Source organism: Cuculus canorus, chromosome 1 (genome assembly GCF_017976375.1).
Source record: "Cuculus canorus isolate bCucCan1 chromosome 1, bCucCan1.pri, whole genome shotgun sequence".
In the NCBI taxonomy this organism is placed as follows: domain Eukaryota; kingdom Metazoa; phylum Chordata; class Aves; order Cuculiformes; family Cuculidae; genus Cuculus; species Cuculus canorus.
Window position 1 is genome coordinate 98,941,417 of NC_071401.1, and position 23,008 is coordinate 98,964,424.

The 23,008-nt window shown below is 37.1% G+C and overlaps 1 long non-coding RNA gene across 1 annotated transcript; it reads left to right on the forward strand.

Annotated features, from left to right (window-relative positions):
* Positions 1-1,472: 1,472 nt before the first annotated feature.
* On the forward strand, positions 1,473-18,588 carry LOC128854388 (uncharacterized). The gene is made up of 3 exons (XR_008453448.1): positions 1,473-1,736; positions 15,510-15,567; positions 17,762-18,588. It is a non-coding gene; the product is annotated as an uncharacterized LOC128854388 (long non-coding RNA).
* The last annotated feature ends 4,420 nt before the right edge of the window (positions 18,589-23,008 follow it).

The following is a 23,008-nucleotide window of genomic DNA, read 5'->3' on the forward strand; positions in this document are numbered from 1 at the left end:
CGGCGTTGCCTCCGTAGATGACTGCGTGAACCTGTCAAACCCTTGAAACCAGGGCAAAGAGGAAACCCACTGCAGACCTGCTAACCTCAAGTAGTTTCTGCTCTGCATAAAAGCACATGTGCACGTGTACACACACAGATGCACTCCGTGAATAAACATAAAATCAGAGAAGCAATTATTTCTAGTTCCACTCTCAAGACTAATTAAAAATAATCTTGTTAATGTGCTGCGAAATATGTTTGGAAAAGTTGAGAACTATCATTTTCTTTTCCAAAGTATAAACCGCTTTTCCAGGAGTATTCTATCAATTACCTGGCAAAGGCCTAATCCATCAAATCTTCTCAGTAACCGTTAGTAATTTTCTGAAAAATAAACATTTTTACACTTAGGCAAGAATTAAGATTTTTCCATTGATCCAACATTGTGACTAGTGTCGTAACCAAGCGGTGAAATGAGCATGTGTTCCCAGCAAGAAAGTACTCTTTTAGAGAACACTGACCGATTGCTGTTTGCTTGAGATAACAGCAGCCTCTAATTTCTGCAGGCATCAAAGCCAGAAATTTAGGACTGTTACTTTATGTACTTCAGTTGTGTTTGCTCCAAATAATCAACAGGAAATTCACTGGGCTCCTGAAGACCTGTAGTAGACATCCAGTCTCCTATGAGTGATGATATCCAAAGGGGGAATTGTGCCAAAATGGCTTGCCAGAAAGAAGTTTCTGTAAATCACTTGGAGGTGAAGTGAAGTCTTCCCTCTTCCCTTTATGAAAATATTAGTATTTACTAAATAAACTTTCCATTCCTTTCAACTTCTTCTGCTTTGTTTAATTTATTACAAAATTTAATGAAATGTGGATCTGAGTTACATGGATTGTTCACAATTAGAAAAACTGGGTGACAAAATGATTGAAAGGGAAACATATATTTTTGAAATAATTAATATTTAAAGAACAACAGAACTGGCAGGTGTGTCAAAAGTATTTCTTAATTGGTCTACACTTAAAAAAGACCTTACTTTTCGTAGTGGGAATCATACAATATACTCCTTTATTCCTCAAATATGAATTGGAAGATCTTGCATCGAGTGAAAGTACCATCTTCACTGGATACGTGTGATCTTATATTAAGAGGTACAGAGATTGCGGAAAATCAGTTGTTTAGTCTCTACATGGGTATCCAAAAAGCAGGACCACTACCCCTTCTGGTGATATCAAAGTTCAGTGTCTTTGGAGAGATAGTACTTAAATTATTAATAATGCGAAACCTTTCAGTCTGAAAGTAGTTAACTCTGATTTTTTTTTTTGCCTTGTCAAATGAAACGAACACTTAGACTGACTGCTCTGCAGGCTGGACAACTATCCCAGTATCTTTGGCAGATCTTGTACTTGGCTTTCTCTGCAAAGTGCCTTGTTTTTTCTCTGTCTGCTGCTAGGACACCCACAGGCATTTGCACGTTCTCTGCCTGGCTGCTTCTCACTTGCTCTCCCTGTGTGTCCCTTTCTCTCAAACGGCCCCTCTTCAGCATTCCTGCTTTAAACTTGCTCTTCTTTTTTTCCCCTATCTATTGGCAAGATGTGTGTTTGAAAGACAGGTGTCCTCCTTTTCTCCTGTGAAGAAAGAAAGGCAGCCTTGCTCCTTGGGCACCATGAAGTCCACAGCACAGAGGTTTGGGCAGCTGCAGATCTCCTTCATCACATATGCCTTCCTGTCTGCACTGACTGTCCTTACATCTAGAGGTATTTGAAATACATATCTTGTGATAGATCTTTCAGATTTCTTTGGTGCCATTAAGAGGTCTTTGCATTCTGAGTAGGTTTATTATTATACCAATATTAATAAGCTCTACAGAGAAAAACCACTAAAAATTCTTGTAGCCATATAGACCTCTCCAAACTGGTTAATCCTGCACACAGGATCGATGAAGGCACCATTTATTCACACCGTTTGCATATACACTTTGCCAAGCCTACCCATCTACTCTTTCCCTAACAGAGAAGAGTAAAGGAAAGGATATTCAAGGAATATAAAGTTTTAAGGGGGTTCCAGCATCTTTGCTTTCTGTGTTCTGATCCTTTTGGTGTATTTTCTTCCTTTAGGAATCAACTGTGCTGTTTGGAACAGTAAGTTTTCCATGTGACCCAGTAGCCCCACTGTCTTTGGGGGGTCTGGGTGGGCTGGTGGTGCTGGGCAAACTGCTCTGGTGGTGCTGGGCAAACTGCTCTCACTAAGGATTTGGATGGAGATAAGGGCAGAGACTAACCACTCAGTAAGCCTAAGAAAGATTTGGGTGAACTGCTAAGAGAAAAGGAAAAGATTATAGATGACAACATATTGGGAGTTGCCTTACTAGCCACATCACAAAAATTCCTGTCTCACCTTGTGCAAAAAAGGGAGACACTGGATGCATTAGTAACTGCATCCAATGCAGTCATCCAACAGGGACTGGGCGAAGATTTTAAAAAGAATAAATGAGGAGGAGGCAGTACAAATGGAGAAAAATCCTGAGTTTCCAGAACTTAATATTTTTGTGAGATTTCTGGCATCTCTCAGGCTAATATTCAGTGTATCAGTGCATATTCATTATTGAAATTATGTAGAGATAAATGAAAAAATAGAAAAATAGTTGTTTGGTATTTCATATGAACGCAGATCTGAAAGTAAATAATTAGCATGGGATTGGATGTAAAGCTTTGGATTGCATAATTACTTTTCATTTCTGTGATCTGTGCTGATATAATTTAATTTCGTCATGAACATCAAATACACAATTTCAATTAAAATTATGCATGTTTTCCAGAACACTAGAGGAAAGGAGGTGGCATCTGATCATTACATGTCCTACAGGAAAAACTGGCATATCCAATAAAAAGCAAATATCATAGTTATAAGGTTTCCAACAGAAGTGTAAGTGAGTAAAATAAATAGGACAGTGTAAAGGAATCTAAGTTTTTTTCTTCTCTGGCCAATATTCTTGAAACAGTTTCCATTTCAGAGATGCAATCTTATGTGTAAACCTCACACTTTAGAGGTACATTACTTGATTGTCTAGACGAATTATATCCTGTGTCTGTAACTAGAATCAAAGCCATGACTTTTGCTATTGTGTATTTGGAGACCATGGGCATGTAAATTAATTAAATTAAACACACCATTTTTTGAAAACGTGAAAGAATTTTGTGTGTGGAAGCAGTGGCTAAACTATGACTATGAAAATGAAGATTAAAAAAAAAGTCTTTAGGAACATTACCCGTTGTCTGTGTAGTAACACAGAAATATAGCTATAATTTGGTGAACCTTTATATTATTACATTATTACTAGTGTTTCAATTCCTTTTCAGTGGAAATATTGGTTCTGACATTGACTTATTCTGTGTATGTATGTGCATTATTTCTTATGTTCTTTACCTGTCCAGGCAAGCCGTCAGCTTGCTTTGTGGGTACAATGCAGAAATCTTCATCTCTGAAACCAGAGATGTATGGCAGTTGATACTAGGCATACTACCTTCAAAAAGCTCATATGGAGCACTCATCCCAACTAATGTCTGCTTATTTGGACTTCCAAAGATCTTTCTGATAAGAGAATGTTCAGTCTCCTGTCATTTTATGTTGGAAAGAAATAAACGAAATGAAATGCTGTAAGTGGGAAAGTTATCAATGAGACATATATGTATTTAAATTTACAAACTGTGTCTTTACATAGTATTCCTGATTACATTGCAACTTGCAATGTGTAACGTATTGCCCTTCTGGTTGTATTGGCATCAATGTGAACATTATTATTCCCCTATTGCTTTTTGGCCTTCCTTGACAGTTCTCATATTCACAAAGTGCATTTTGTACTTTACTCATTCTTAAACAGTATGCCAATTCCAAACTCCCCTCTGGTTGAAAAAATGCAATAAAATATTGTGCTCCTTCAATTCGATTCTCATGTTCTTAATTACCCGTTTGGAGAGAAATTTTTAATATATGAGGGTAACAATACGACAATCGGAACGTTTCAGAACGTTACAGGTGGGCTTTTACTAAAAGCTATGCCAGAGTCCTCTTCTGGCTTTTGTCCTTGTAGAAATCCTGGCCCTCCTCCAAAGACTATTTTTGCTTGAGATATTGGAAAGAGACACGTAAAAGAAATTGTTCTAAGTTTGGAAAGGAAGCTGAAAAGGAGTGTCCATTAATTTCAGTTGCCTGTATTGTGAAGTTAGGAATATAAATTCAAAGGAGTAGCAGAGAATGGGAAATGAAGATTAAGAGAACGCAGACAAAAAAAATCTATGTTTGATGCCTAAATAAAGCAATAGATAATAATAAATTTATTAATGCCACTAAATGCCGAGATTAAGTACTAGAGCACATGTAGCTCACTGAGAGATCAGCAAACAGTCAGGCTGAAGATGCTACCAAAGGAAGTCTTCTTCTCCATGCAAAAAGTCACAAATCCTTACCAGAAAATAACTGATACAATGCGGGGTATTTGAGTGTGAATGAGCTATCACATGTATGTTTATGAGATACTATTTAAAAAGTTATATCTAATGGAATTACTTACCTCAGATAAAACACATGTAAAAGTATTAATGTCGCAATATTTTTAATAACATTAGAACAATGAGTGGAACTCATTGCTTCAGTTTGTAAATGTCACTGTAGTGCAACAGTGATTACAATGGAGAGTTAGTCTTTGGATGACCAGTGGGGAGCAACTGTGGCATGTCTGAAATACATTTATTCGAAACAGAACTATATCCAATTTTTGACTGAATTCCATGAGTTTGGATTTTCAAATGGTATATAACCAATCAATCATTCCTCAGAAAATCACTTCCCAGTTAATAAATACAGATGTTTGCAGAAGTGGGTAATGTGAATGATTCATTTGGGGATCTATGCAGAAGCAAACTGCTACTTCACTTCTGTGGCTTAAAAAATAACTCTGAAACTCTATATGTGCTAGAAGAAAATTTCACTGTGTTGCAGATAAAATTTCTGTATACTTTTTTTTTTTTTACTGCCAGCGTTAATAACTTCTTGAGATATAGTGACCTCTACTTTAATGAAGCAATGAACACTGTTGATGATCAAAGAGTCAGATGTATGGCATTTTGCCTCTTGAAATGCTAAGCTATTTCAGGAGATTTAAATTACTTGGAATTATCTTTGTGAAATGCTACTTTTTTTCCTTCCTCTCACCATGTATTTGCAAAAATAGTCCATGTTCTCCCCTCTGTTCACTTGTTTTTGGTGTGTCTTCTCCCTGACTGTAACAAAAAATTAGTACTTTAAGACAAATGTTGAAAGACACTCATTCTGCCTGGAACTTCAGAAAATTTCCAACAAGATTCCTAGTAGCTGGGAAAGAGCATTTTTTTCTAGGTAAAAGTAGCCTTAGAGCTGATTTTCTGTGGCACTGGCATTTGTTTATCGGATCTTCTCTCTGAAAGGGGCCATTTACAATTTTGAAATAGTTCTTGGAAGAAAAGTATTCATCACTGAACTCGAAAGAGAAACCTGAGCTAAATTCACTCTCAGTCCTGAACAGAAAGATGACAGAGGGAGAGTCCCGCAGTGATAGGAACAAGACAAAATTTTAGTGGGCTGTTTTCCAGCTTCTCCTCTCTTCCTGAAGTTGCAATGTGTAAACAGGATACAAGTATAAACCAGTGCTGGCTTGAGACTTTAATTTACACTTGATATCAGAATGACTTTTGCCTGGAAATCTTCAGCTCATTAATGCAGCAGAATTGAGAAACAGATTCCCTCCTCCCATTAGGATTTCAAAGAAGTAACACAAGCTGAGCATTTCCTTTGGAGGGGGTTAGTCCAAACCCACAGGCTGAGAATGGGAAGGAGTTCTCATTTGTTCTGGAAGGAAAAAAGCATTTGACAAAATAACATAGGCCAATGTAGACTATAATGCTTCCAGATAGTCTTAACTTTATAATGCCTTGACAATGTCCACATTTTTATTTTCTCAAAGATAAGAGACTGACAGAATTCCAAGTTCTCATTTTTATTTCTTTTTATTTTTTTCCTTTTTCTGGGGTGTGTGTTGATTAGCCATTTCCCAGAATACAGTTGTTGATTTCTCTTTCATCACAGTATTTTTAATTGCCTTTTAATTCTTTCCAATGCTGACTATTGGCAATACGAATAATCTTTTTTTTTGCTATTCCAGAAAAATAAAGTCTTGAAACAGTTCAGGAAAACCAGATCCAAACTGCAAATATAGCATTTGGCCCAGATTGTGGTGCTGGACATTGGGCATCCTGCTGGAGACTTATGGCAGCAGTTGTCTCTCGTGCTCTGCAGACAGCTGTGAAGCTGTTGACTGAAACAGTTTGCTTTGCATGTTTCCAGTTACTCCATCAAACTGGAATTAAGGAAGGAGAGGAACAGGGGAATAGAGTGAGAGCCAAAAGACTCATCACCCATCCTCAGCACTTCCACATTCTGTACCCTACTTGCACAGAGATAAAAAATGAAAAAAAAACCTTCAGAAATCTAGAACAACTCTTCTAGCAGCCTCTTTCCACCTCACTATTTTCCTCTAGACTACAACTATACATTATGTAAGGGTGCTTAAATAATCAAGTCTGGGCCATGCACAAGGTTTTTTGGTTTTTTTTTTGTCCAACATAACTTGAGTGATTCTCCGTTGTAACCCTAAACATAACCCCTAACCCTAACCCTAAACTTTAACCCTAACCCCTAAAGCTAACCCTAAACCTAAACTTTAACCCTAAACCTAACCCTTAACCCTAAACCCTAATCCTAAGTGCTAACCCAAATCATAATTCCTAACCCTAACCCTAACCCTAATGCATATAATTAGGGGGAAAAATAGAGAAAATAAATCCCAAATGAAAAAAAATGTGTCCCATGAAAGTCTTCAAATCAGTTACACAAATTGCTATAGACAGATACAGTAAGATAAGGATGCAGAAGAAGGCTAATGATCAGCAGTGTTCTTGGTGCACTGACAACCAAGATAGGGTTAAATTTTTGTATGCATTGGATTCTGCATGAACTTCTTAGGAATACTTGGGTAACTTTGTCAAAGTTTGAAGAAAATGCTTTCCAAACAGGAGGGGTAGTATGAGAAGGAGCACGAAGGTGTTTTTTGAATATGTAACACACTGAACATGGAGTCTAGAAGCAACTTTGACAGTTATTCTTCAATGAGAATGGAGTATTGAAATGCATTCTGAGAGTAAACATTACTTTTTTCGACAGGCAAATATTGCCTATGTATTTCTTTTCCTCATCTTGAATGTGAAGGATTTCTCCCACTACACCTAAAGCAGATGCAAAATTAAAAAAGACAGTTCCCTTAAAACTATTGATTAGAATAAACTTTGTTTCATTTCCTTAGACACATGAATGCCTTTCTATCTTGCCAGTTAGTCACAGGCCCTCAGAGGAATCCTTCTTAAATACTGCAAAAATACATTTATTAATATTCAGATGAATATAGAATATAATGACCATTGCAAAAAGCACTTCACAGTGAAATGTGGTAACCCTCATTTTGGGGTCATTTAAATGCAGTGAGGAAAGAATAGTCTTAGCCTTACAAAACTACTAATTGACTAGGTGAGTACAGGAGGTGGCGCTTGATCTCACAGAGTGATATTTTGTATACTTGAGGAAATGGAGCAAGGCTTATTGTAATCAAGAAAACAATTTGGCTTGTGTTTAAGGAAACAAAATGGTTTCCAGAGGAAAATTTAAACTCTGTCTGAATCCTCCGGAGAGATATAAATAAAAAGCATGAATACACTCCATCTAGACGAGAGGTGCTTGATGGTTCCTTTAGTAAGTACAATCTGAAAAGGAAGATATGTATGAAAACTGAATGTTTGATATCTATTTTTTCAAGATGTCAAACGAGGAGGACAAGGCACATTTCCAAAACAACTAGAAATACAAGTCAGTTAAGCCTGTTTTTCTCTTACTCTTTTCACTTGGCTATTATATTGTAAATATATGTAGATATTTTCTGAACACAAATGAATTTTATTTTTGTTTTATCTTGACGTGGACTGAATTGATTCAAGGTGACTGGATCTCTAGGTAGCTTATTATGATTACATATTCCTAATTTGCAGGTCTAAGCAATCTGTGGATATATAGGATCTTGGAGCACCTTCAGACGTGCTTTACCTTCCGCAAAACATTCCATAAAGTATGCAAGGGGAAGCTGCACATTGCCTATGTGAAGCACTGGCATCACAATTATAGGGATGTGTTTTGTAGGGAGATGTGGTAACTAAGAAGGTTCTTTGGCATGCACCTAGTTATTGAATTTTATGCTTAAATCCTAAGGGTCTTGGGGAAACAAGTAACAAATGTACAAAGAGATAATATACAGTTCCTTCTTGAGAGCTTCTAGAGGAAGATTTAGTCAATCTGATTGCTCAAAAAAAAAAAAAAAGGTTTCCATTATTCAGATACATTTATAATTCATCGTTAACAAGATAAATAGTGCACTAGCTAAACTGTGAGAAGGCTGAAGAAGTTTCCAGTGTTTAATGAGTGTAAAGTGAAGCTACATGAACAGCTGTATTAACTGTTATGAATTGAGGAAAACTGTATCCATACCAGTGTCGGGAAAGGAACCTAATTGTCAGCGCATGTTCTTGTCTCTAGCATAAACTACCTGGAAAAAACACCAAAGAATAAATTTCAAGCAACAAGGTAATCAGAATTTCTCCAGAGTTCTTGCAGTTGCTTAGTTTCCCAATTAAGATAAGTTTTAAATAGTTTCCTATTGTTGCAATCCACAGCACCTGCCTGCTTCTACTTTTCTCTGCTGTACTGTGCATCACTCCACAGGCACTTAGTTCTTTGTCTTTCTTCTCCAGCAGACACAACAGCAAAGTGCAGTAGCACAGTGCTGCAGAAAGGAAAGTGCTTTAGGATTGTGAGTACTACCTTGATGGCATCCTGACCTTTCAGAGGTGGTTTCCATACAACAATTTCCCTTCCCCTGCTTTGTTCTTACATCTTCCCAAGTTATGAATTCCTTCAGCCACTACACAGGCACCTTTTATTCTAACATGCTGTAAGCTGAACACAGGCCTGGGAAATTGGAAAGAATTGGTGCCTGTCAACTCTAGGAGCAACACAGAGGCAGAGACTGTGGTACCTTCAAGGTATTTTTTTATGCGGATTATCCATGTAAGCTGTGTCACTCATGGGCAGTAAGTCCATCTTCTAACTCCCGCATACATGTTTAGTCTTACTGTCAGAGAGTAACTGCATTTTATGGCTTTCTTAGGGAAACAGCTATGATCTTTGCCACATAAGCATCTTGATGAGTCAGTCATATTTCTTCTTAGGGAGTACCAGGAGTCTGAACACATACTCCTTCCTCCCAGGCTGGTAGAGCCAAAATTTCCATGACTGTAAAGTAAGAGGTAAAAGATATATGGAGATTGAATTCTTCATACTGTTCCATTCCTGCTCTGAAATCGTTAAAGAGCTTTAAATAGTAAGAAGTCTAACTAGCAAAGAATTGCAGAGATATCCAGTGTCAGCCTAATAGGGTCTGATCAGCCCTGGCAGGCACTCAGTATTCCGTGTTGGAACCTGGAAAAACTAGCTTGAGAAGACTGACAGCAACAATCACCATTCCCCTTTATCAAAAGTTAGCTCTCTCATCATCCTCTCCTCGCTTCATACTTACAGTTTCAGATATGCATTTAAAACCCGAGACTAACATGGCTTGGGATTCACAGTGGCATGAGAGAATGCATATTTGCAGAAACAAGCCCATCAGTCGATAGGAAGTTTTGACTGTAGTTCTGCTGGGGCAACAAAGCAGGAGATGAGGAACGTCCAGAAAAATCCCTTGGGAAAAGTGCCTGATGGAAAAAACAAAGCAACTCTATCCTCAGGTGTTTAGCTGTGGAACATGACTTGGTCTTCATGTGCCAAAAAAATAGGTGTCCTATTCTTTGCATGCACTCTACTGAAAAATTAAACCAAATACATTATTCTAGGTTACAAATGACTAACCTTATTTTGGCATATATTTAATCATTTAGGAAAGTATCTTATTTAAGAAAGCCTGTAAGTACCTACTTAAAACAAAGTAGATGTTAAAAGACCTCTTTGAAAAAGAGCTATAGTGCTTAAAATAAGGAGACTCGTATCTTTTTAGTGTAAAAGCAAAACAGAACAAACCCTAAGTAAAAATTGAAACAGAGCTTCCTGCATTAATACTAAATAGTATCAAGTTCTGCAGCCATGCAGATTCCCAAGGAACAGTTATTTATGATGATGAATTCAAACAGCTTTTCTGAAGTTTATAAATGTTTAATTTGAAAGAAATAATAAAACTATGTACACTTACTCTGAGAGCATGTGAGGCCTACCTGTATCCTAGTGTTGCTCTGACTGGTTTTCTGGAAACTTTTCAAAGCATAACTCCTGAAGAAGCTGAAGTACTGAAACACATCGTTATGTAACACCTTTTCTTTGCCAGTAACTAAAAGGATAAAATTGTGGAAATGTTCGATCAGCAGAGATCTTTCTTCTTTTGCTCCTGTATTTATGTTTTGGAAAGATGATTTTCTTTACTGAACTTGTTCCTAAGAGAGAGGAGAATATGGAAGTTTTAGTCCTTGATTTAGAAAACAGACTGTGAGGGAACTATATACATAGGTAGGAATTTTAAAATGACATAGGAGAGACACACACTGTCAAAACCAGTCCTAATGTCCTATAGAGTTCATTTTTGAGATTCTTAGTCAAAAGCTTCCAATTATCTAGCCTTGATGTGAATATGGAATGTTTTTCTCTCTGTAGAAAATAAGTTAAAAACTCTGTATATGAAGAAGTAAAAGCACTTAAGTGCAACAACGAATTCTGCAAAGGTATGACAAACTACAGCATCTATATAATTAAAATACTTCCTGTACAGACTGAGTATATCAGAAACTTTACAGGCTGATGAGAAGAACTCTGATTCACCAGCATTTATTTTATTCATGTGGAAAATTCCACTGAGAAAAGGGGATTTTTTTTGGAAGTTTATGAATAGGGTGCCCATAATTTCAGAACAGAGTAAAACCCTGGGAAGAACTAAAAAATATTTCAGTTGTTGTCTGTCATTAATAATAGAAGTGAAAGCAGTTGAGTTCTTTTTAGATATAAATCTTCAAAAGCAAAGGAGATTCTTTAAACACACTTATTAAAGAAATATAATAAATATTCATTACTTTAGCCGAGACTGATCATCAGTCGATTATTCAGCTTCTCCAGACTACACCCTATTTTTCCATAGATAAAAGCATATTTTTCCGTACACTAGCAAGTTCAGTACTGAACAACAGGATCCTGACAAAGACAGGAATAAGAATGCATTAAGTTCTAAATTAAGATTCTTTTTGTCATTGTCCCATTAAGCATCAGTGATCCACTCAAGACCCTTGATTTAACAGTTGTATGAAATATAGCAATAACCTTATCAGAAAAAGGAACTTCTGCCAACAGAATTATTTTCATGGTTCAAAGAATTATGTTTCTCCCAGTGAAGAGCATTTGGTACACTACAGCCTATATAGTGTGACTCACCTGGAGTGCTGGGTTCAGTTCTGGGCTCCTCAGGACATGGACTTAATGGACTGAGCCTAGCAAAGAGCCATGAAGATGATTAAGGGAGTGGTGCATCTTTCTTAAGAGGAGAAGCTGTGAGAGCTGCAAGCAGTCCGCCTGTAGCAAAGAAATCTCTGGGGGATATTATGCATGTGAAGATGAGCGAGTCAGATTTCTCAATAGCGCCAGAGACAGGACAAGAAGAAACAGATATTAATAAAAGTGCATGAAATTCCCTCTGAACACGAACAAATTATGACTGTGGACAAATACTGGCAGAGGTTGCCCTGAGAGGTGGTGGAGTCTGCATTCAGAGATATTAAAAATCAAACTGGACAGAGCCCTGGGCAACCTGTTCTGGCTGACTCTGTTTGAGGAGGGACAAGATGGTATCCAGAGGTGCCTGTCAACCTCCACCTTTCCACAATTCTGTGAAACAAGGGAAGAAAAACTGAAAAACCTTCAACAGAGGCTAATATATTTACTAGTACCTATTCAATATCAACTCAGAAGAAAATGGATGATAAGCATAAGACAAAACTGAGTTGTCTACATTAAATCTAGGTTAAGACTTTTAATAGCGTGTTCCTGAGCTAGTGCCCTGATGTTTCAGAACAGCTGTGTCTTGTAGACTTCAATAAGAGTTGTCATGCCTGCAAGGACATGTAATATGAATGCCTAATAATATGAATGTAAAGCTATGAGTGAAAATATCAGGTTTTGATTTTGTGATCTGCACATTTCAAGACACTACAAATCAGTTAAGAAATTATTTCAGTGTTCAACTATCCCATTCAATTGCCAGTCAGTCTTCAAATTTAGTCTTTTGATTTTATAGTTATATAGTTGTCCATTGAGGGGGATCAATGGGGAGATCAGTTTAGCCATAAAAATAGCAGACTGGAAATAATAAATATCTACAGTCGAGACCTTGAACTTAAGTGGAAGTTTGAAATAAAAGGAAATAAATTAGAGTTAATATTCAATCAGAATTCCTGCATACTAAAAGTACAGTCTTGCAAGTGTATTATGTTACATAAGTAAAGAAGTCTAGATATAAAAAGGTGAAAATTTTTACAGATGACAATAGGGTAATTCTTTAAGACAGCAATACTAACACAGCATTTTCTTAAAAAAACCCCACACAATTGCTGCTAGCATCTTCTAAGTCTTTGTCTTGTCCACAGGAAGTCTATTCAACAATACAAGAAACATCAAAAGATGCCACCTCTGCATTTTCTCACTTAATTGCTTGCAGCCAGGACTAAGAAGTCACAGCAATAGCAGAAATCAAAATAATAGTCTAAACAGTTGGATATAATACCGGTGAAATGACCATAAGGACATCGAAAATCAAACACCAGTGGAAGGGGACCAAAACAGAATGTTGCAGTTCTGTAGCCCAGCAGACTAGCTCTTGACTGTAAATTGGGGAGACAAAAGTCTTAACTATGACAATAAAAAGATTATTGTCTTATGAATATGGTTCCTGCATCTGGTTTGAGACAGAATTTTTGGCTGTAATAGGTGCATTGTACTTCACAGTTTTCACCTTATAAATCTATTTGTCCATAGAGTTCTTGGAAGAAGTTCCTGGATTTGCCTGATAGTATACAATTGGCCATTTTATACAAGCCCTAATTTTTTAAATTCAACTGAAATGGACAACAAATACTTTATGTTCGCAAGTTACTTAACAATAATATTTTTAGTAAATATTTCTTAACATAAATGATATTATACTAGGAAGACAGCAGGAATAATGAAAAATGCAATTAAGAATGAGCTATTAAAACTAACTGGCTAAATATTGCAGAATTGGTTGGAATATAACAAAAAAAAAGCTGATATTGTTTTAAATATTGATCTAGATAAGTCATTCATCCTAAAAAAACACTACCCCCAGAAATAGCAAAATTAATAATCCACCAGCAGACTCACAGGCTGTTACACTTGTGAAGTGAGGCACAAGAACACCAGAAGTATTAGGAAAACTCAGCTTTGAATAATATGAAGTAAAATTCCACAAATTATATGATTAAATTTTGAGCAGATGCTTGGATAAAATAGGCTTAGATACTGAAATACAATACACTCTAATAGAAAATTGGACAGATCATCTGACAGGAATGTTAGATGATTAATCAAACAATAAACCATTTAACTATAACTGTGAGATTCTCACCTAATAAAGCAGTAATCAAGATGTGATAGTCATGATGTTATTCACGAGCATGATGTTATTCATTCAGCCTCCTCTGAAATCCACAGGAATTTTATTCTCAATTTAAATGCATATTTTACTTCTGCATTGGTGAGGAAGGAGAGAGGGACTCTCAGAGCACATATATTCTGAGACTGGAAAGAGTAGCACTAATAAAACCTGCAAGGGAACTTGAGAGAGGAAATTAAGAAAAATATCTTCCTCTCCCTTCTTCTCTACCCTATATGTCTATAGAAACCACTTTGTCTCATTCATAAAACTATATACTGTGCTATATGCTTAGGCAGGACTTTTCTTTTTGCATTGTTTTAGGAAACAAATGACTTGTGTGTTTGAGTTTACGCATTAGGTCTCCTTGCTGTTAATGTTAGTCTTGCCATGAAGGGAGTGATCTGCATTGCATATCTCTGTCTGTTGAACCGTCTAGCACGGATCAAATTCCTTTTGATCAGACAAAGTGTTAAGTGGCATTATTAATCCTTCACTTTGAATTAATATTTTTCAGCCTTTTGAAGAGATTTAAGAATTGTTTAAGTTGCTTTTGCTGTTTGGATTGAAATCCCATGTGCCTGGTAAATTAGGCAGATCAGTCTATTACCTTATTAAAGCTCAATATGCCTGCTATATATCTGTTGTTATGCAGTTTTCAACAAGGGTATTCTGTCATTTTACCATGAAATTGTACTCTCTACAGGAATTTAACTAGACATTTTCCCTGTTATATGAGGAATTAGGATGCTAAACACTGAACCCTGAGATGTGCCAGCTTGTACAAGAATGTCCTGTACATTCTTGTACAAAGGACAGATTCCCTAACATTTCTAACTTGCTAAAGAAACAACCAAACTTAAAATACAGTATTTTAGGTGATCCTAAAGCTGAGTGAAGCTAGGTTGCTGTTCTGCAAGCCCACTCCTAGAAACAGGTATTGCATAAAAGTGTGCATTTATACAGTTCCCTATGTAAATGCAGTTGATATCTGGCTGGGTTTCAGCTGGGATCGTGCTAATTTTCTTCTTAGTAGCTGGTACAGTGCTTTGGATTTAGTGTAAGACAGTGATAACATATACTGATTTTAGTAGCTACCAGGTAATATTTATACTTTGCTGGGATAGAGTTGATTATCTTCTCAGCAGCTGCTGTTTTTTAAATTTAGTATGAGAAGAAGACAGAAAATAAACTGATGTTTATAGCTGTTGCTAGGGGATCAACGACATTTTTAGCTTCCCTTATTCTGCAGGTGCAGGTGTGCAAAAGAAACTGGGAGGGTACATAGCTAAAGCAGTTGATTCAAACTGGTTAAATACAGTATTCCATACTGTAAACGTCATCCTTAGTATAAAGCAGGCAGTTTGCCCGCACTGGGCCCTTCGCTCAGCAGCACTGGGTTCTCAATGCACCCTGATCTTGGTGTAACAGTTTTGATGCTGCAAGATTTCCTTAGAAATATGCAAATGTCTAAACCCAGGATTCAGTTAAGGAAAAAACTCTCATATTTGATAGGGTCTCTCTAATTCACTATGAATTATCATTGTCTGAAAGTTTGGGAATGCTGAATAGTCTCTTGTGTGTTTTTATAGCTGTCCATCATTAACTTTTGTCTTTTGTGGAACTGAGATAATCTGAGAGATATTATACATTGTTAAACTTGCTTTTTTTTTCCCTTTCCATTCTATGAAAGTAGGACATCTGTATGTGCTGCAATAATATTTCAACTGTCATCTCCTGACAAGCTGTGCATAGTAAGTAATTGCATGTCAACAGATGAAAGAAATATTTCTTCAGTTATTTTTATTTGCCTCAGCTGTAATAAAACAAATATATTTACTGCCATTCTTAGGACAGTGGTCTAAATAGTCTATGTTCTAATACTTATTCTACTTCAATATAATTAAACAGGTTTTTCAAAAGCACAACTTGATACTTTCTGCTAGAATTTTCTTACTTCATTTTTTTTTAAAGATACCTCAGAGTCTCTGCGTATTACAAACTTCTATGCAGCATGTAGGATATTCTACTGAAGGGAAAGAAAATTGGCCCATTTACAATGGTGCCAGTAAAGGATTCAGCAGATCAACACTCAATAACCTTCTCCATTTGTTTCCCTCCTCTATAGTCTTGGCAAGTCTATTCAATTTACAAGGCTATTTCAGTGCTGAAATGCTTTCTGATAGCCTGACGATTAGATTACTAATTTTTCCTCTGTTATGTGAAGATAATAGTGCTGGATTTACAGTTGTAGGGATATTTGAACTAAACATGGAACTGTAAAATGAAAAAAAATTCTTAGGTAGCTACTAAAACCTCAACGTAATATACCATGATCTGCTGGCTACACTTCTTTTGATGCAGCCAAGGATATGGTTGGGCTTCTGGACTGCAAGTGCACCTTGCTGGCTCATGTCAATCTTCTTATCAATCTGCACTCCCAAGTCCTTCTCCTCAGGGCTGCTCTCAATCACATTGTCCCCCATCCTGTATTGAAACCTCAGACCACCCCAGCCGAGGTGTAAGACCTTGCACTTGGCTTTATTGAACCTCATGAGATATGTGCAGGCCCACTTCTTCAGCTTGTGCAGGTTTCTCTGGACAACATCCCATCCTTCTGGTGTGGCAACTGCACCACTCAGCCTTGTGTCATCTGCAAACTTGCTGAGGGTGCACTAAATCTTGCTGTCCACATCATTGATGAAGATATTAAACAACACTGGTCACAGTATGTAACCCTAAGGAACACCACTAGCCACAGATCTTCATCTGGACATCGAGCTGTTTACCACCACTCTCTGAATAAGACCATACAATCAATTCCTTATTCACCAAACAGTCCACCCAACAAATCCATATCTCTCCAATTTAGAGAGAAGGATGTTGTTGGGGATCATGTCAAAGGTTTACAGAAGTCCAGATAGATTCCACCTATAGCTCTTCTCTTGTCCACTCCGGTGGTTACCACATCATAGAAAGCCACTAGACTGGTCAGGCAGGACTTGCTCTTGGTGAAGCCATGCTGGCTGCCACTAATCACCTACCTGTCCTCCATGTGCTTTAGCATAGCTCCTACGAGGATCTGTTCCATGGTCTTCCCAGGTACAGGGGTGAGGTGTTATCCATTCTAGCATGTCCCAATGAGCTATATTACTGCACATCTCAAACACAAACCCAGGCGTCAAGCTGCTCAACCATTTTCTCAGGAGCTGATCAAAAGTCTCTAGTGTTTTCACTTATTTCCCCTTTTCTAGTTTGTCTGAAGCCAGCCTTCTTATTCTCTTGAAGGATCATGCGGAAAGGACATCATGGCTATGCTCATGACTAGGTGACTGTTCACCCAAAGGTCATTGTTTACTCGTTTTTGCCTTGAAGCATGTGAATGAAGCTCATCAATAAGAAAGTCAGCAGATTTCTATGTGGTGAACCAGATTCAGATGGGCTTGCACAGCTGCAACCACTGTTGTGGGTATTTCCGTACTTAGCTCAACAATGTAATTGCCTACTAAATCTTTAAGGAAAAAGATGCTTAGCTGAGAGTTTATAACAAGTATCAGTTCAATTTTTACAATTTGAATCAAAATATCGTGTTCAAAACTCATATTTTTACTTCATGTGACTTACAACACAACCTGGAGGTGACTGCACTGTTAAGGGCAATGTTTCAGCGGGTAGTGTGAACACAACTGGGACAATAGGAGAAGGAAGATAGAGCCTATTCTGGCATCAATTTGTACTTTAAACTTCTATGAAAGCTGGTCCCGTACTAGGGGATAATGGCTTCCTTTTCTTGGAGGAGATTGCTCTTTATTGTAGAGATATTCAGCTGGGGCAGGAAGTTACTGCATAAACCATTCAGAAACGGACTGCCCTATTTTCCCAGCTGAAGTACTGACCCTGTATAAACCACCTGCACATCTAACGCAGTTGTTTCTTTCTTTCTCACAGGTACAGGAATTGCTGGAGGCATGACGGTAAAAGAATCACAAAGCCGGCAACAATTTAGAAATGTTTTAATAAGGGAATTATTCATCAACACAATGATTCATGCTCACCAGTTTTCCAGAGGAGATGGCCACAGCATTTTTTTCCACTGGGAGGAGGGAGACAAGAGGCAGACAGGCAAAGCCAATTCCCAGGGCTTGGCTCTGTGCTCAAGAGAAATGAATGCAAATTTTCTCATATTTCCTTCCATGTTTTCTCAGCTTCTAGATGTGTGGGAGGAAAAGGAAGTTATTCAGAATCAATTAAGACTTTCCACTACGTGGCTGCATTTTGGATTATTGTTTGTCTTATACCTACAGCCCATTGTCTCTTGTATGAGCTGATTTCTACCTCCCTGTTCTGTTATCTCTCAATCACAATAGTGTGAATTTAGTTTCAAAGCAACTGAAATTACTTGTAAAAAGACTGCTTGGGTACGCTTTTCAGGCCTGGTTAAAAATCCCCTTAAATACGTAAAAAAGTTTCCCAAAATTAAAGTGGTCTTTTGTTTGGGCCTATAGTATCAAAACAATATTTGGGAAATCTCTTGGTATTGAGCTCTGATATCCATTCAGAAGCCATAAGACATGAATAGTAAGACACAGCCTTACTCAGAAAACTTAGGAAAGAACAAATGCTTGGGTAAAGTACCCACATAATTTTTAAATTCCTAATTTGAATTAGTGTAATTACTTGTGGGTCCTCAAAAAAAGACAAAAAAAAAAAAGTCCTGATGCTTCCTCATATTTTTAAACCTTTTAAGCTTCTCGTGTTATTGATACAGAAGGAATTCCCCCAACCTCTAAACTCAGTACATTACAAGAAAGATGTGTCCTATTAGTAAAATTAGATTGTTAAAAGTATTCCCTATTCTATATAAATTGTATCAGGCTCTTAAAGAATTAGGACTTTTTTTTTTTTTTTTAACAGAATGGAAAACTAAATGCTTATTAATCTTTTAAAGGTGTGCAAGAGTAAATAAGAAAGCCACATTCTAACTTATTTTTAGCATTTAAAAAAGAATCTTACTGCAAATAAATGTGTGCTCTGATGCTGACCATTAAATGATCCATTTTCAAGGTGTGTGGCCTTATTAAGTTTGAAAATTCATATACAGCTCACACATACCTGTTTCTGTTTCTAGTAGTGAGGGTATTTTGATATGTACCAAACACCACAGCCTGGAACTGACATCATTCTTTGGCAGACATGTCAATATGTTGTATTGTAACTGCTGGCTTGCATGTCAGTACACTCCTGCTGTCTGTTAAACAGAACGACATGCTTGTGCTTGGGGTGTTTTGCCAGTGCTTTCTATTGGCTAAACAAATAAAGGTTTTCTTACCAGCTAAAGGACTTCGTTCATATGTTCAGTTTGCCTATGTGTAAGACAGTGGTGACTAGGTCTATGCATTTAAGCTGGAAAAACATCTCAAAACTTATATGAATATTCATTTGAACATTATATTTTTGCTTCCTCATTTAAGTGCTTTCGGTGGATATTCCCAGTGAACTGTTTCTCAAGCTAGGGTCTACCAAGGGTCATAAAGCCGGTCAAAAATACCCTCTAGGGTTATAACTTGTTCTCTATAGCTAAATTTGAGGGGTAGTTCCCAGACACATTCTGTTTTAAACTAAAGTTATAAATGTGGAAAAATGTTGATGGTCATTGCTGTAGTAGGCAAAGTTTTGGGCAGCATTATTAAAGCATTTTAATTTCAATACATAGAAAACATTCAGATAAAGTGGATTTTTATTCCTACAAATGAACACAAATCTCAGCTTTATCATAGAGTCTATTTTTAATAGAAAGAAATGCACTACACCCTCTGTAGTGTACTCTATAAAGAAGATGATCAGTACTAGTGTTATGATTGCAATACACATTATTAAGTCAAATTAATAGATACATGGTTTATGAGCAGCATAATTGAAAAAAGCTGAATCTTTTCAGCAGTCAGAAACAAACTAATTTCACTGCAGAAATAATTTTCTTTGATTCACTCAGATTCACTCAGCATTAATGCAGATGTGCAAATCACTATGTGAAAATATTGGCGATGAATACTTCTTGTTTGTCTAAAATTCCTTCAAACCATCATGTAATATGATATTAATATTTCTTCTCTGGGTTCTGGAAACTGCTCTTTACTGGTAAAATATGTCATCACTGAAGTGTTCCCTGGAATTTTCCCAGTAGTGCAAACCAAAATGCAAATAATAATCAATATCCCATGTAAAAAATATTACTTCTGGACAAATAATAATCATAAGAAACATGGTCCACAACTCCCTCCCAAAAAACAGTAGCTTGATACTGACTGCAAATGAAAGTCCTAAGCACCTAAATTGCTTGACACTTTATTTCACATCTTCAGAAAAAAAACCTCCTAAAATCACAGTCAGGCAGCTTATAACTTTACTTGGTAAAGAGCAAGCTTTCAGTATCAAATAGGGAAGGAACTGATAAGGGAGGACTTAGATAAATCTGCTAATTGAAAATTTATTGAGCCTTATAGTCTTTCTCTTGAGAATTTACAGGCGTGGAGGCTGACATCTCCAATCCTTTTTCGTGAAAAGTAGAGAATAGTGAAAGTACTGAAAAACAACAAGACAAGTATAATTGCTGATTGAGTTGCCTGATGTTTTTGCGGCAAATTGCGGCAAAGTAGTATTTCTGCCAAAATAATCTAAAAGTTGTAGTGAATTATTAGCTTATTCTCAAAAAGACTGTCACGTTGTTGTAAAGAAGTAAATTGATTTGAGCTGTGAACAGAAATGCAGACAACAACATATGTGTGTGGCATAGAATATAGTAGAGTCTTGAAGGATGTGACATCAAAAACTCTTGTGCAAAGCATTCCCTTTCACTAAAGCAGAAGCAGTTTTATCTAAGCAACTGCTAACATAGTTGGAAGTCCTTAAATTTGGATTACACAAATTAAGGTTGCTCTGAAGCTGCTGCCCAAGGTAATGTAAGCTTGATATTTTGCCCCAGAATCCTATGATACAGATAACAAATTGTCATCTTGTTCCTCACTGCATTCTTTGAAAAAATGGTGTCTTTTTCCTTCTCATTCTCTGTGTCTTTAGACAAAAACGTGCCAATTTCTTCAATTTTCATTTGCAGGCCATATTCTGCAACTGTTCTTGTAATCGCCTAATTTCTTTTGGTGCCTAAGTTTCTTGAAATACAGCACATGTCGCTCTCAAAAAGACTGCTGTTTTCCAGCCTGAGCATTTCAATGTTAAGCAGAGATAGAAAAGTCCTAGGAATGGACCAGATCATGTCTGATTCTTTGCTGAAATCTGAGTGAAAATGAGCCAGGAGCTCCTGAGTTATTGGTATAAGTTTTGAGAGACAACCCATATAAGTGAATGCAATATAATAAAAAATCACTTCAAAATATCAAAGATGCCGATATTTTTTTTTCCCCCCCAAACCATTAATTCTTTCAAAACATAAGTCCCAGAGACAGATTCCAAGGTTGCTCAGAAGAGTGACAACTCTGCTGTCACTTCACACATCAACTGATTTTATTCAGTTTTTGTCAAAGTTTACTTAAAATGCAGAAAAATTCCCCAAGCTGTTATCTAGAGGGAGCTCTTGCCTTTGAATGGAACCCGTGTTTCATACTAGAAAAGTATATAAAGCTGTTTGAAAATTGTATTAGTGCCTGTTTTTGATGTTTAAAAGGAATTTTCATTTGGAGGAACACTGTAAATAATTAGGTACAATCAGATCTGATATGTCTCATTTATATATGTATGTATATATGCATGTATGTGTGTACACATATACATCAAGCTGAGAGGTTCCAGCCTTCCTAACGTGTGAAAGTGTTGGATATCCAGCCAGTAAAAAGATATTTCTTACTTCAGTAGCTCTTTTTGTTTTATTTAAAATAATAGCTAGATATAATTAAAAAATCAGTTAAACATCTTTGGAAGACGTTATACAGTATGAGATCACTGTCATTATAATTTATGACCCATTTTGAGTATATGTTATGCATGTAACTTTCTTCAAATGTATTGACATCTATGAGCAATCAGTATGCACATATGCTTTATTTTTCGCCTTTATTCAGATTCTGTTGCCTCTACGCAGTGTTGGGCCTTGTGGTAGAAGCTTATGCAGAACTGATCCACAATAGCTTAATAAGCACGTGGAGCCCTGCTTCAGTAGGGCCCTAATGAAGAGTGCTCTCCCACTCTACTTCACTCTTATGAGACCTCACCTGGAGTATTGTGTTCAATTCTGGAGTCCTCAGCACAGAAAGGACATGGATCTGATAAACTGAGTTCCGGAGGAGATCCACAAGTATGGCCAGAGTGTTGCAGCACCTCCCGTATGAGGACAGGCCAAGAAAGTTAGGTTTGTTCAGCCTAATAAAGAGAAGTCTTAATGGAGAGCTCATAGCAGCCTTCTAGTAATTGAAGGGGACCTACAGGAAACATGGGAGGGACTCTTTACCTGGAAGTGCTGCGACAGGCTGAGGGATAACAGTTTTAAACTAAAAGAAGGTAGAGTTAGATTAGATATTAGGAAGAAATTTTTACTGTGGGGGTGCTGAAGTGCTGGAAGAGGTTGCTCAGAGAAGTTGTGGATGCCCCATCCCTTGAGATGTTCAAGGCCAAGTTGGATGAGGCTTTGAGCAACCTGATATAGTGGAAAGTGCCCCTGCCCACAGCAGGGGTGCTAGACCTAGATCATTTCTATGGTTCCTTGTTAAGCTTAGTTCCTTTCTAGAACAGAAAAAAAGTCTGCTGTGAAATGGGGGGAAAAAAACAGTGACAAGAATTTACTTGCTCTGTATTCACAATCCTCAGTTCATGGCTGGAGTAATCAGGTGTAACTTCCCTGACCACACTGTGATCCATCTGCATCAGTGAGGGCAGGCTGTATGACACAGGGGAGTGGTGCTTGATTGCAGTTGTGCTCCCAAGCAGCTTGCTATCAAATTTACAGCTCTGACAGCTATCTGTTCCATGGTGTGATTATGTACCAAAACTTAAAATGTTACTGTTATTGAAATGACAAGAGCCAGAGTTATATTATAATGACTAAGGATTCTACACGCGTCCTACAGTGAGCTCCTACAGTTTCATGAAATCAAAGATTTCTTCACTAAAACAATTTCTGAGACAAAATTTTAGCTAAGTTTTCCTGAGTTGAAATCAGTATTATATGTATAAGAATATTTTCCA